The sequence below is a fragment of the Triticum aestivum genome, chromosome 6B (assembly GCF_018294505.1).
Source record: "Triticum aestivum cultivar Chinese Spring chromosome 6B, IWGSC CS RefSeq v2.1, whole genome shotgun sequence".
Classification (NCBI taxonomy): domain Eukaryota; kingdom Viridiplantae; phylum Streptophyta; class Magnoliopsida; order Poales; family Poaceae; genus Triticum; species Triticum aestivum.
Genome location: NC_057810.1, coordinates 84,593,666 through 84,608,069, shown reverse-complemented (window position 1 = coordinate 84,608,069; position 14,404 = coordinate 84,593,666). Strand labels below are relative to the sequence as shown.

The 14,404-nt window shown below is 44.1% G+C and overlaps 1 pseudogene; it reads left to right on the top strand.

Annotated features, from left to right (window-relative positions):
* The window catches only part of LOC123138873 (F-box protein At5g03970-like), a 30,782-nt pseudogene extending 24,469 nt beyond the window's left edge, over positions 1–6,313 (top strand).
* Positions 6,314–14,404: the final 8,091 nt, after the last annotated feature.

Below are 14,404 nucleotides of genomic sequence, written 5' to 3'. Positions count from 1 at the left end.
TTAAAGCATATCTGAGATACAAAATTTACAAAACCAGATAGTAAAATTAACCTGAACACACTGATTTTATACTGGATGGACACCACAAAGTCACATCAAACCTTACTGACGAACCATTTAATAAAAATAGTGTACTGAAAGGTATATATAATAAGGAAACCGATTCTATTCACCCGACCGATCTGTCACGGGCATCAGCTTTCCCCAGGTTCCGGTCAATCACAACTTTACAAGACAAACTTCAAGAATCTGTATTCGAGATGTCAAAGTGAACTAAAACGGTTGATATATCAAACTAACGAAGTGATATTTCTTCATAGTTTTTTCTCGACAAAAATAGACATACCTCCTCTGAACCCCTTGTGTAGTAAAAGGCATCACCGCCCTTGCTTACACATGGGCCATGGAGCCAAATTGCGACGTCACTTTCATTGCCTAAAAACTTACATGCTAGTTGGAATAGATGACCCTACTTCCTCGAAAGCAACTGAATAGTATTTCATGTCAAATATAAAATGAACAATAATTTTTTGAAAACAAAAGAATTATTACAGTATTGCAGCCAGGGAAGAGTAGTGCTACATGCTGACAGTTTAAAACTTTAAAGCATATCTGAGATATAAAATTTACAGAACCAGATAGTAAAATTAACCTGAACACACTGATTTTATACTGGATGGACACCACAAAGTCACATCAAACCTTACTGACGAACCATTTAATAAAAGTAGTGTACTGAAAGATATATATAATAAGGAAAACGATTCTATTCACCCGACCGATCTGTCACGGGCATCAGCTTTCCCCAGGTTCCGGTCAATCACAACTTCACAAGACAAACTTCAGGGATCTGTATTCTAGATGTCAAAGTGAACTAAAATGGTTGATATATCAAACTAACGGAGAGATATTCTTCATAGTTTTTTCTCGACAAAAATATACATACCTCCTCTAAACCCCTTGTGTAGTAAAAGGCATCACCGCCCTTGCTTACACATGGGCCATGGAGCCAAATTTCGACCCACTGTCATTGCCTAAAAACTTACCTGCTAGTTGGAATAGATGACCCTACTTCCTTGAAAGCAACTGAACAGTAATTTCATGTCAAATATAAAATGAACAATAATTTTTTGAAAACAAAAGAATTATTATAGTATTGCACACAGCGAAGAGTAGTGCTACATGTTGACAGTTTAAAACTTTAAAGCATATCTGAGATATAAAATTTACAAAACCAGATAGTAAAATTAACTTGAACACACTGTTTTTATATTGGAACGACACCACAAAGTCACAGCAAACCTTACTGACGAACCATTTATAAAAATAGTGTACTGAAAGGTGTATATAATAAGGAAAACGATTCTATTCACCTGACCGATCTGTCATGGGCATGTCGGGAGGCGTATTATGACACATGTATGTGGAACGATGACAGATCGCGTATCGGGAGCGTACCATGACACATGAATAGTACCACCTCGGATGTAGATAATAATATAGGTAAAAAAATTGAAAGCGTAAATTCAGGAGAAGAATCGTATTGTGACGGTGAAACCATGGAGTTAATCCGTGCTTTATTATTAGGGAAGGATATATAGGTAAAGATAAAGATAAAGATTAGGATTAGTATTGGGTCTATGTAAGACACATCTAGATGTGACATAGTTATGTCACATCTAAGCTGATGTCCATTCTATTTGTGTTATACTCCCTCCGTTCCCAAATATTTGTCTTTCTAGAGATTTCAACAAGTGACTACATACGGAGCAAATTGAGTAAATCTACACTCTAAAGTATGTCTATATATACATCCGTACGTAGTAGTCCATTTGAAATCTAAAAAGACAAATATATTTAGGAACGGAGGAAGTATTTTTTTGTCCTACTTTTTTTTGTTTTTTGTTGCTGCATTATATATTTGTGGGAGTTTAGATGTGACATTTTTAGAAAACATCTAGATATGAATTAGACAAACCAATTAGTATTAGGTAGAGATAATGTAGATTTAGATAGGGTAGACAGGAGAGATATGATACACACTCGTGCGAGAAAAAAAACATACAAAAGGATATCAATGTAAGGGGGTGTTTGGTTCAGGGACGTTTTAGTTCCAGAGACTAGAAAAAGTCCCTAAAAAGTCTCTAGGAACCAAACGGGAGGGACTTTTTCTACACGGACTAGAAAAAGATTCTACTAGAGAGTATTTTTTGATTAGTCCCTGGACTAGAAAAAATCCTAGGACTTTTGAAGCAAACGCCCCCTAAGTTTGGGCCGATCCATTTCCACATTTCATTTTGGGCTGCTGCTGCTGTGACTCCACCCACCACAATCCCGCACGACGGCACGAGCAGCGAGGGCGAAGCCGCCGCCGCCGCCGCCGCCACCCCCAACCCCCCTCGCCGGCGATGTGGCCACTGGAGGACGACGATCTGCTCCCCGAGATCCTCGTCCGCCTGCCCCCGCAGCCCTCCTCTCTGCCCCGCGCCTCCGCCGTATGCAAGCGCTGGCGCCTCCTCGTCTCCGACCCAGGATTCTCCCGCCGCTTCCGGATCCACCACCGCCGCAGCCCTCCCCTCCTCGGTTTCTTCCGCAGGAATGACGGCCTGCCCTTCGTACCCACTCTCGACGCCCCGGATCGTGTCTCCCCCGGTCGTTTCTCCTTGCAGCGCGGCGACGGCGACCGGTTCATGCCCCTCGGATGCCGCCATGGCCTGGTACTCATCTCCAACAAACCTAAGAACCAGATCCTGGTGTGTGACCCCGTCACCGGCGACCAGCACCGCCTTGTCGTGCCCCCGGGGGTTGCAGTACATGCAGAGAAGACATCGATCAACGGGGCGGTGCTTCGTGCTCGTGCTGCCGGAGACGAGGCCCAGCACTTCCAAGTGGTGTTGACAGTGGCAGACAACGACCACGAGCAACACCATCGAGCTCTTGCCTGCGTTTACTCGTCAGAGACCGGCGCATGGGGTGATCTTGTCTCAACGCAGCTTCCACCTGATGTTCTAATGAGTGATGCTCCCACCTTGGTTTCTACTGACAAGCCTGCTGTGCTGGTTGGGGATTCCCTTTACTGGAAGCTTGCTGGGAATATGGATGGAATTCTCGAGTTCGATTTGGAGAAGCAAAGCCTAGCTGTGATACGGGTGCCGGTGCATATCCTTGAAGAGGGCCAGTACATGTTCTTGATTATGCGGGCAGAGGGTGGAGGCCTTGGTTTACTCATCCAGACAGACTGCAGCATCCAACTGTGGAAGATGAAGACTGATTGTGATGGTGTTGCTTCATGGGGGCTTGGAAGAACCATTGAACTGGACAAGCTACTTTCTCTGAAATCTCAGGAGACTAACATGTTGATACCAGGGCTGAGGAGGAAAATAATGTGGTATTCGTGTGGGCAGATCACATCGTCTTTACGGTCCATCTTGAGTCAATGAAGTTCAAGAAGCTTTCTGGAGCCTACCCCCTTTCTCATTATAATCCATTCAGAAGTGTCTACGCTGCAGGTAAAGCATGTCTTGACATATTCGTTGTAACAAAACCAAGTTAATTTTTGATAATTGGTTCATGGCATATATGGTTCATCCTTTCCTGTTGAGTTAACAAGTTTAAGTAGTGTCATATCACTTGTTCCTTTGGCTGCTTGCTGACCTCTTCAACATATAGCGATTGTTTCCTGTAGTATTTCTATTCTGATTCTTCTGTGGTGGCGTTGTATGTAATGATTATGATTTGTTAGAAAAAAAATCTGTTAGTGGTATATAGTCTTGTATATTCTCTGCAGCCTGGCGATGGCCTGCAATTGGTCTATTGTTCAGTTTCACTTCTGAAATTCTTGTTGTTCAAGTCAGAGCTAGCAAACTGTCTTCATCTGTTTATTATCATCCACAACTCTTTGCTTACATGTTCACCCGGTCACCTCCTTGCATTGATGGCAGACTGCATCTTTGACGTCTTCTCCAGGCCCTGCTTCTCTTCCATATGCCTTTAACCACCTGACTTCTCTTTTATTTGCTAATGTTCTATCCCCTCACTACTGGATGTGAATACTTCCGGTTGCCTTCCTGTTCAATCGAACTGCCATGCTTTCAGTTACCTCCTCAGTACTCCCCCAGTTCCTTCTGATAATGCAGGTTTTTCTCCCTCTAGCTCCCAGATGAGTCAAAACTCTTTACCCTTCCCCTCTGTGAATATGTTAAGTGGTAACATAATCAGTACATCCTCTTTTGTGTTCTTCATGGACTTATTTTTTGTTTGTTTTACTTCTACTAGTTGCTACATGCCTTTGATTAGTTTTTGGTGGTTATGGGTCTATCAAATCCTAATGCGATTTATATGGTGTTACCTCTACGTGAGTATTTGATAACTATGCATGACGACCATTTGCTTCATGCTTCCTTCATATAAACGGGATAGCTATATCATTTCACATTGCTGCTTATTTTTGGTCATTATTGTACCTAGTGAACTGATGATCGTCAGAAACACTCGAAGAGTATGCTTTCATTAATTTTTGTATTTCTATTTATCCTTTTGCTCAATTTATTGCAGTTTTACGGATGATTGTTCTAGTAGAAGGCAGTTTGCGTAAATATTATTCTCAGCATATCTCTCAGTGTCTATCTAATTTGCATATGTAATCTGCCATGATCCACTAACATGATTTGTCTGGTCCAAGCTATATGTATCAATGCTTTGCCGGCAGTCTATTTTCTGCACTTTTGGTCACTTTAGGTGCTTAAGACTTTATAAACATATGATCGAAATGCCATGACTAAAAGATTCACTGTAAACACTGCTTTTGTCACAAATTGTATTTTTTACTGACATATTAATATTACCAGTAAACTAGTGGTCAAAGCATTGCTTTTGTTGTTGTCAAGAAAGAATAATGCATCTATTTTGGGCCGAGGGAACTGTGTCTGTTAATAAGACAATGCACAATCCCCAGTTGAGGCTTTTACTACATGAGTTCAATTAAATTTTATTTGTGAGCGACTAGCTAGCTCGTACATTTCTGAAAAGTATGTCTATGAGCTATAAACTAGATGGTTTGGGTTTGTTGCCCCATGAGCCCCTTGTGTGCCCATGATAACAAGGAATATTCAAATGATTCGATAAGCTAGGATGTCCAGTATTTCCCTGTAATGGAGTTATTTGGACCACTGATTTTATTTGATTTTTGCCTTCACTGAGAACAGAATAACAGATGTAGCCAAAAACTTGAGAATATGCTAACAATAAGAGTTGAAGGTGTGGTGATAAAAATGAACCCTTTTCCTGTAGCGGTTCTCTGTTTCTAGTGTTGGTTTGTCTGCTGATGCTGACCGCTGAGACGGTCCAGTTTCGGAGCATTTGGCATGATTTCCACAATACCAGTGAAGTTAATGTGTACTGTTTGAGTCGTACAAAAAATTGAGATACATAACTTTAACGTTTTTTCTCTGAATGTATTGTGATACATAGCTTTAACATTGACTGATGAAATTGGCTGCTCTGCAGGTATCTAGGATTGAATTCCGGTGGCCGAGATGCAGAAAATGGTTATGGTGCTGTAGATTCTGCCAATTTCTATGCTGTTCACGGGGTCTGCCATGTGCTATACCCATAATTTGGCCCTCTGTGCCGGCCTTTGCAAACTTACCTGTCTATCGTTTATGTTCTGTATGAGGACACGGTGACTTGCTTGGATTAATAATTAGTGTTGGGTTACTCTCGCGGTTCATTTGCTTGGTGCCTTTTAAACAAGCACGCCAAGGCAAGCTCGTCTGTCAGTTGTATCGTTTGCTTATGTCTCATGTTGTGTCAGGTTGAGGTTTCAGGTTGTAGGTTGCTTACAGGAGGTGGTCTCTTGCAGCTCTGTACACGTATGGATTGCAATACAAATCTCCGAAAGTGAAAAGATCAGTTCCTTGCTGTGGGCGTTCCCTTTGCTCAGCCATGCTAAAATTGACGCTGATTGTGATGGGGCGATCCGTCAAGCTTCCCTTTCTTTCAAGGGGCTGGGGTTTTGTTGCGAGGAATGATCGGGCCTTACCGCGGCATCGGGGCGCTTTCTTTGTGATGACGTCGGGTCATCTTCAGGGAGTCAGCTCCGCACTACATGCTGAAGCTTTGGCGCTGCTTCAACAAGCTGAAGCAAGCACATGGCAATTACATAATTGCCGTGTGTTGCATATGACAATGTAAAAAGAAAATGTATGTGCTAGGCGCTCTGTTAGGGGATGGCAACCAGATTGTGTGGGCTGGCCATCTACCTCAGTTTGTACTGAATCTGTGTGCTGCCGACTTGTCCAACGTTTCAGTTTAATGGAGTGCATCGGCAGTGTTACTTTCTGAAGAAAAAAATGCGAAAGGACAAACACAGGCAGCTCCTTAAGATCTTGTCTAGGAAGGAAGCTTCGTTTTCTTATTGAGCAAATCTCCATTAGGAAAATACGTTGTCTTCAGAACAGTACCACACAAAGAATCTGGACTATCTATTAACCCCCATGCTTATTTTCCTAAAAGAGCCAAATTAAAACAGTGGATGTCTCTAAAAACCCCATGCCTCCTTTGCACTTCGGTGCACCTAATTTCCACCAATGCATTCTCTTTTGGTTGTCACTGTCCCCCCAACATTAGTGCAACATCGAGTCAGATATTCCTTTACAAGCTTGTTTAGGAATTTTAAAGATTGATATCCAGAAATAAGAGAGTGTTCCACCGAGTCTCCTCAGCGACTTGGATTTCTGACAGTTGGATCTGGGCCGTCGGATCGAGCCGCTGGATGACCTACGTCGTCGGATCAGATCCCGGCACTGTAGGAATGAATACTGATAAAAAACGTCTGCCACTGCGCGTAATTCCAGCGCCCCGCCAAGGGCATTTTCGTCATTTCACGTCCTACGATATAAAACGGGCCCGCTCCTGTTGCGCGACCTCCTCTCTCTCTCTCTCTCTCTCTCTCTCTCTCTCTCCACAACCTAACCCTAACCCGCCTCTCTGCCCCACCGCCGTCGCGGTCGCTCGCCCAGGCACCCATCCTGCACTCGCGCCGCCGTCGTTGCCCCCTCTCCTCTTCCTCCCGCCTGGCCCGCGCCTCCCTGCCCCGCTGCCGTCCAGGGCCAGCCCCACACCGCTGGATCCTCTTCCTTCCTCTCATCCCCACGCGGCGACGACAGCAAGGACGGCACGCTGCGCCCGCCCCCTCCACTCCACCAGAGGTGCCCCTCCCCGCCCCGTCCTCCTCGCGCTCGAGGACCCCCAGTCGCCCTCGGCCCTGGCGTCCTATCGGGTCCTGCTCGCCATCCTCGCCTGTGTCGCCCTCGGCACGCTCGTCTCCCTCTCCTCCTCAGTGCCCGGCGGGAGAAGCATGAGGCGTTGACGCTGCTGCTGCTTAGCGGGAGAAGCAGCGGCCAAAAATCGATGAAGCCGACCCTCTCCTCCACGGCTTCGCCTTCGTCCCCGACGACACCCAGCAGCAGCCCACTCCTGGTACTACTGCCCCCCTTCTCTCTCCCTCTCGCTCATGCTGCGGTCAGTACTCCGATTATTATCGAAATTTCCCTCTCCAGTATGCTAAGCTATAGTTTTCAGTAGTATTCTGCATATGACTGAAATGGTTTTTTAAGGATAGTGCAACATGATGTCTGCACTTTTAATATGAGTGAGATGGGTTTTTGAGGATAGTTTTTGATGGGGAACGTAGCAGAAATTCAAAAATTTCCTACGAGTCACCAAGATCTATCTATGGAGAGACTAGCAATGAGGGGAAGGAGAGTGCATCTACATACCCTTGTAGATCGCTAAGCGGAAGCGTTCAAGAGAACGGGGTTGAAGGAGTCGTACTCGTCGTGATCCAAATTACCGGAGATCCTAGTGCCGAACGGACGGCACATCCGCGTTCAACACACGTGCAGCCCGGTGACGTCTCCCATGCCTTGATCCAGCAAGGAGAGAGGGAGAGGTTGGGGAAGACTCCGTCCAGCAGCAGCACAACGGCGTGGTGGTGATGGAGGAGTGTGGTGATCCAGCAGGGCTTCGCCAAGCACCGCGAGATATGAGGAGAAAGAGAGGTAGGGCTGCGCCAGGGAGAGGTGGAAACTCTTATGTATGGCAGCCCCAAAACCTCAAGTATATACAGGGGAGAGGGAGGGGGCTGCGCCCCTTTAGGGTTCCCACCCCAAGGGGTGCGGCTACCCCAAAAACCCATCTAGGGTGGCGGCCAAGGGGGGGAGAGGGGGAAACTTGCCCCCCAAGCAAGGTGGAGGCGCCCCCTCCCCAAACCCTAGGCGCCTTGGGCCCTTGTGGGGGGGGGGGCGCACCAGGCCACCTGGGGCTGGTCCCCTCCCACACTTGGCCCATGCTGCCCTCTGGGGCCGGTGGCCCCACTTGGTGGACCCCCGGGACCCTCCCGGTGGTCCCGGTACGTTACCGATAGCACCCAAAACTTTTCCGGTGACCAAAACAGGACTTCCCATATATAAATCTTTACCTCCGGACCATTCCGGAACTCCTCGTGACGTCCGGTATCTCATCCGAGACTCCGAACAACATTCGTAACCACATATATCTATTCCCTATAACCCTAGCATCATCGAACCTTAAGTGTGTAGACCCTACGGGTTCGGGAACCATGCAGACATGACCGAGACAACTCTCCGGCCAATAACCAACAGCGGGATCTGGATACCCATGTTGGCTCCCACTTGTTCCACGATGATCTCATCGGATGAACCACGATGTCAAGGACTCAATCAATCCTGTATACAATTCCCTTTGTCTAGCCGTATTGTACTTGCCCGAGATTCGATCGTCGGTATCCCGGTACCTTATTCAATCTCGTTACCGGCAAGTCTCTTTACTCGTTCCGTAACACATCATCCCGTGATCAACCCCTTGGTCACATTGTGCACATTATGATGATGTCCTACCGAGTGGGCCCAGAGATACCTCTCCGTTACACGGAGTGACAAATCCCAGTCTCGATTCGTGCCAACCCAACAGACACTTTCAGAGATACCCATAGTGTACCTTTATAGCCACTCAGTTACGTTGTGACATTTGGTACACCCAAAGCATTCCTACGGTATCCGGGAGTTGCACAATCTCATGGTCTAAGGAAATGATACTTGACATTAGAAAAGCTTTAGCATACGAACTACACGATCTTTGTGCTAGGCTTAGGATTGGGTCTTGTCCATCACATCATTCTCCCAATGATGTGATCCCGTTATCAATGACATCCAATGTCCATGGTCAGGAAACCGTAACCATCTATTGATCAACGAGCTAGTCAATTAGAGGCTTACTAGGGACATGGTGTTGTCTATGTACCCACACATGTATCTGAGTTTCCTATCAATACAATTATAGCATGGATAATAAACGATTATCATGAACAAGGAAATATAATAATAATAACTAATTTATTATTGCCTCTAGGGCATATTTCCAACAGTTTTGGTTTTGGATTAAGTATCAATGAGATTTGCCGAGTCCGGGTCCAAGATGCTTGCTTAGTTGCTCTAGAAGAAGAGTCTCTGCCCTGTTCTGCTCCTACACATGGGGCTATTAGGAGGATTCAAAGTTTTGATGCTTCTTGTTCTGGTGGAATCTCGTGAGCTAGATGGATTTAGGTTCCGCTTAATTCTGGACGAGATCGCATGTGATCGCTCAAGCGACGCAACCTGGACGAGAACCTCTTTGGATAGATTCCTGAGAAGATAAGCTATGATTTGTTGGTCCTGGATTAACCAGGGGGCTTAGGCAGGGTTCACAGCAACCTGATCCTTGCCGTCGGTGGTCTTGGTGGTGGTTGTTTTGCAAGGTTCTTTGATGGTTTGATCGAGGTAACCATATAGGCCGGCGCCCATGATCTGTGATTTGGCTTGAGCGTGCCATAGGATATACTTGGTGCGGGTAAGAGGTTCAGATGTGTTGTTGTTGAGGCCAGGGGAGATGACAAAGGTGGAAGACGACATGGTGGGTGAAGGTTAATGCCGCTAGATGTGATGGAAGGGACTAGCTCTGTATACCATGTAGAAACCTATGGTTAAGCATCTCAATCTCTATACATGGAGACCCGTGGAGTATATATTGATTGTGGGAGTCGGTACAGGAGATGGTAGCGTCAAGGCTAACCATCGAGAGATATTACAGGAGGATTTAGGAGATAAGAGAGATAAAACACAAAAAGAATAAACCTCCTAACTACCATGCCGTGAGCCTCAAGGCCTCATAGCGTGTTACAAAGCGACACGCTAAACCTGTACAAGATATGTGTTTAACAGTTGTAGCTAGGTAAATTACTCTTTTCAAGTTCACCGTCATGTTTTATTAGAAAGTACATTGTCTATGGACAGTGCATCTCAGGGGATCGCAGTGAGGATGAAAGGTTTGGAGAAATGCAAAATGATAAAATTCAGACGTTGGTATACAAAGCACTATCAGGAAAATATACACCATCAATCATTCACTATAAGGACACAGCAGGGCAGTAGCTGAGTGGAGAAATAATTAAAATGTTTCTCCTGGATTTCTGTTTTTCTATACTAGAGATGGGTCTTAGATAGTCTACTAGAGTAGCCACACAAACCAAGGGCTTTAGTCCCTATAGCTATAAGATGACATCTGGTCTTTGGCTTTTCCCTCTTTATGTGTGAATAGATTGTCTGATTGTGAAATGCATGTAATTCATTAAGAACTTATGGTTTAATTATAACATTAACACTTTTGAGCCATGACCTGACCTTATATACTGCTGCAATCAAAGAGCAATAACCTAACATACTTTGAACTGAACCAATGTTGCTTGGTCAATAAATAGCATGCTGACTTGCTGGTTCAGTTTAGACATGTAGGCAGAAGCCAATAATGGCATGCTGCCTTGCTGGTTCAGTATAAAGTATGTTAGGTTATTGCTCTTTGCTTGTTGATCTAACAACCAAGGCTATGGTGTATAGGTCTATGGACAAATAGGTGCAAGGAGGGCTTTGTTTGGTGCAGTGCAAGACAATAGCCAATAGATGTTTAAACTACTGGTTAATAGAGTAATGAACATGTTGGTTTGTCGGCGGTTGCTGTAACCCACTTTAGATGACCTGTAGATTACTAAAAGTTTTTTTAGTATTCAGTATTTACCTTTTCTTACATATATATACATGATTTACTACATTTATGTATATCTTACCTTTCAAATCATGGCCAAATTCACTTGATCAATTTTCAGTATCCAATCTGATGAATGGTTTGGAGTTTGGCTGCAAATAAACTTGAGACTAAGAGCATTTGTAAATAGCATCAATGCATAAGTAAATATTTCCCCGCACTTCTATTTCATGATTAGGCTGTCCCAGTATTTCATTACCAAGTATGTTTGGTTTGCCAATTTTGTATGGGATGTATCATTTTGTTGACAATTCGATGAGTTCAGTATACGGCCATCGAGCCAGATGTTGTGGTGATAGGCATGAGGCAACCATACATCTACTGTGAAAGACTGCTCTATGGCCTTTACTCGCTATCATTTAGCCATACAAAGCATAGAGGGATTATGTACACAAGTTGCCTTCTGTATGATTCATGTAATGTATTTGATACTTCTATAGTTTTATCATTGTAATCAGACAACTCAAGTGTGCTAAAATCACTGTGCATACTATTTCATTCTATTGTATTTAAAAATGATTATTCACATTGGGTTGCCTGTCGTTTGGAGGGTAATGCGTGGCAAGGCGCATGACCAAAACGTTGGTTCCTACTAACTTAACATTACTTGCTTGACCAAAACGTTTGGACCGGCACCCTTGCGCCAAGGCGCGATCATGATCTAGTTGCATATGATGGTATAGCTTGTGCAACTGACTTCGGAAAGATTTCGTTATAGCCCAATGATGATTGCCTCTCTTTTCAACCATTCACCCTCTCCATGACATGATCAATCAAGTACTTAAAACAATTTGTTTTATCCATCCCCACTTTAGACGGCAATCCCAAATACTTATCATTGTGCGCTTCTGTCATGATATTTAGCAAAGCACAAAATTTGGGTCTTCACATGAACATCAGTATTGGGACCGAAGAAAACACTAGATTTATCCAAACTCAGCAATTGTCCGGATGTAGCACAATATAAGTCCAAGATTCTCTTTAAAGTTTGGGCATTCTCCATATGTGCTTTAATAAGGATCAATGAGTCATCTGCAAACATGAGATTAGATATTAATGAGGCCTCTCTGTACACCTTTATGTGCAGTAGATTCCTAGCCTCCTCTTCATGTGCAAGTAATGCAGTTAAATCCTCCATACATAACAGGAATAAATATCGTGATAGAGGATCTCCTTGACGTAAACCTCTTGTGGGTTTGAAAGTACCAGTTTCAATAGAATTAAAGCGAACAGAATACTCGTCCGTAGTCCCACATTGCATCACTAGGTTGACCCAATCCTCATGAAAACCCAAGTTCAGCAAGATCTCTTCCACAAAAACCCATTCAACATGGTTATAAGCCTTGTGTATGTTGTAACACCCCGAAAATCCAAAAACCCTAGGAGTCGAAGAAACACAATTCCAGCCGCCACAAGTTCCAGAACCAACAGATCCAATCTAGACACCATCACGGAGGGGTTCATCACCCTCATTGGTGTCTCTCCGATGATGCGTGAGTAGTTCATTGTAGACCTATGGGTCCATAGTTAGTAGCTAGATGGATTCGTCTCTCTCTTTTAATTCTCAATACAATGGTATCTTGGAGATCTATTTGATGTAACTCCTTTTTGCGGTGTGTTCGTTGGGATCTGATGAACTTTGAGTTTATGATCAGATCTATTTTATCCATGGAAGTTATTTGAGTTTTAATCTCTTATATGCATGATTGCTTATAGCCTCGTATTTCTTCTTTGTATGTTTGGTTTAGTTAGCCCGACTAGATCGATTTTTCTTGCCATGAGAAGAGCTGCTTTGTGATGGGTTTGATCTTACGGTGCTCAATCCCAGTGACAGAAGGGGACATGACACATATGTATCATTGCTATTAAGGATAACAAGATGGGTTCTATTCCTACATGAATAGATCTTGTCTACATCATGTCATCATTCTTATTGCATTACTCCGTTTCTCCATGAACTTGATACACTAGATGCATGCTGGATAGCGGTCTATGCGTGGAGTAATAGTAGTAGATGCAGGCAGGAGCCGGCCTACTAATTTGGACGTGATGCCTATATAATGATCATTGCCTGGATATCGTCATAATTATTTGAAGTTCTATCAATTGCCCAACAGTAATTTGTTTACCCACCATAAGCTATTTTTCTCGAGAGAAGCCACTAGTGAAATCTACGGTCCCCGGGTCTCTTCTTTATCATATGTTCCTTCGATATCTATTTTTATTCGCTTTTATTTTCAGATATATTAATTCAAAACCCCAAAAATACCTTGCTGCAATTTTTCCAGTTTATCTTGCATTCCCGCGAGATCTATTTATCCAATCTACTACAATTTTATCTATCTTTTTACCTGAGAGGGATTGACAACCCCTCTTTTACGTCGGGTTGAAAGTATTTGTTCTTTGTGTGCAGGTATCATTTACATAGTGTTGTTTTGTTCTCCTACTGGTTTGATAACCTTGGTCTTATCACTGAGGAAAATACCTACCCTAGATGTGCTGCATCATCCCTTCCTCTTTACGGAAATACCGACGTAGTTCAAGCCGCATCAGCAACCACTAGTAGAAAACCCCCATTCGAACCGGTTCGTGAGGGCCATTTGTCCCGGTTCATGAACCGAGACTAAAGGGTCATTACTAAGCCCTCTCCCTTTAGTCCCGGTTCGCCCAGGAACCGGGACAGATGGGGGCTCCACGTGGCCGCTGCCGCTTGCCCAGGCAGGGGGGCCTTTTGTCCCAGTTGGTGCCACCAACTGGGACCAAAAGGCTTCCACGTGTTAGCATTTCAGCTGCTGGGTTTTTTGTTTTTTTTCTGAAAGAGGGAGGGGGGGTTGGGGGGTTTTGTAGGGTTAATTCAGGGGTTTCATATATTGTATTAGCTAGCTAATAGAGAAAATTGTCCTCTCTTATCTCCGTGCTTGGTCGACGCTACGTATAGAGAGGACTCGACACGCTAGCTAGTAAGCAAATGAACGAAACTATTAAGTCCAGAAGATCGTCATGAACATATACAGAAGTGATCGACCTCTCCTTGTCCGAGAGATTGGTCAACAACAAGTTTTCATATATCTATCTGGCGCTACTGTCTATATATATATATAATGTGTAAGATCTCTTACAATACCCTAACATATATATGAACTCAACTTCCACATGCATGGTGGTATTCTCCGGCTTTATTGATGACGTGGTCAAGAAAGAATGCAGCCAATTCCTATTGAATTGCTCGCACGCGATCTTGTGGTAGGAG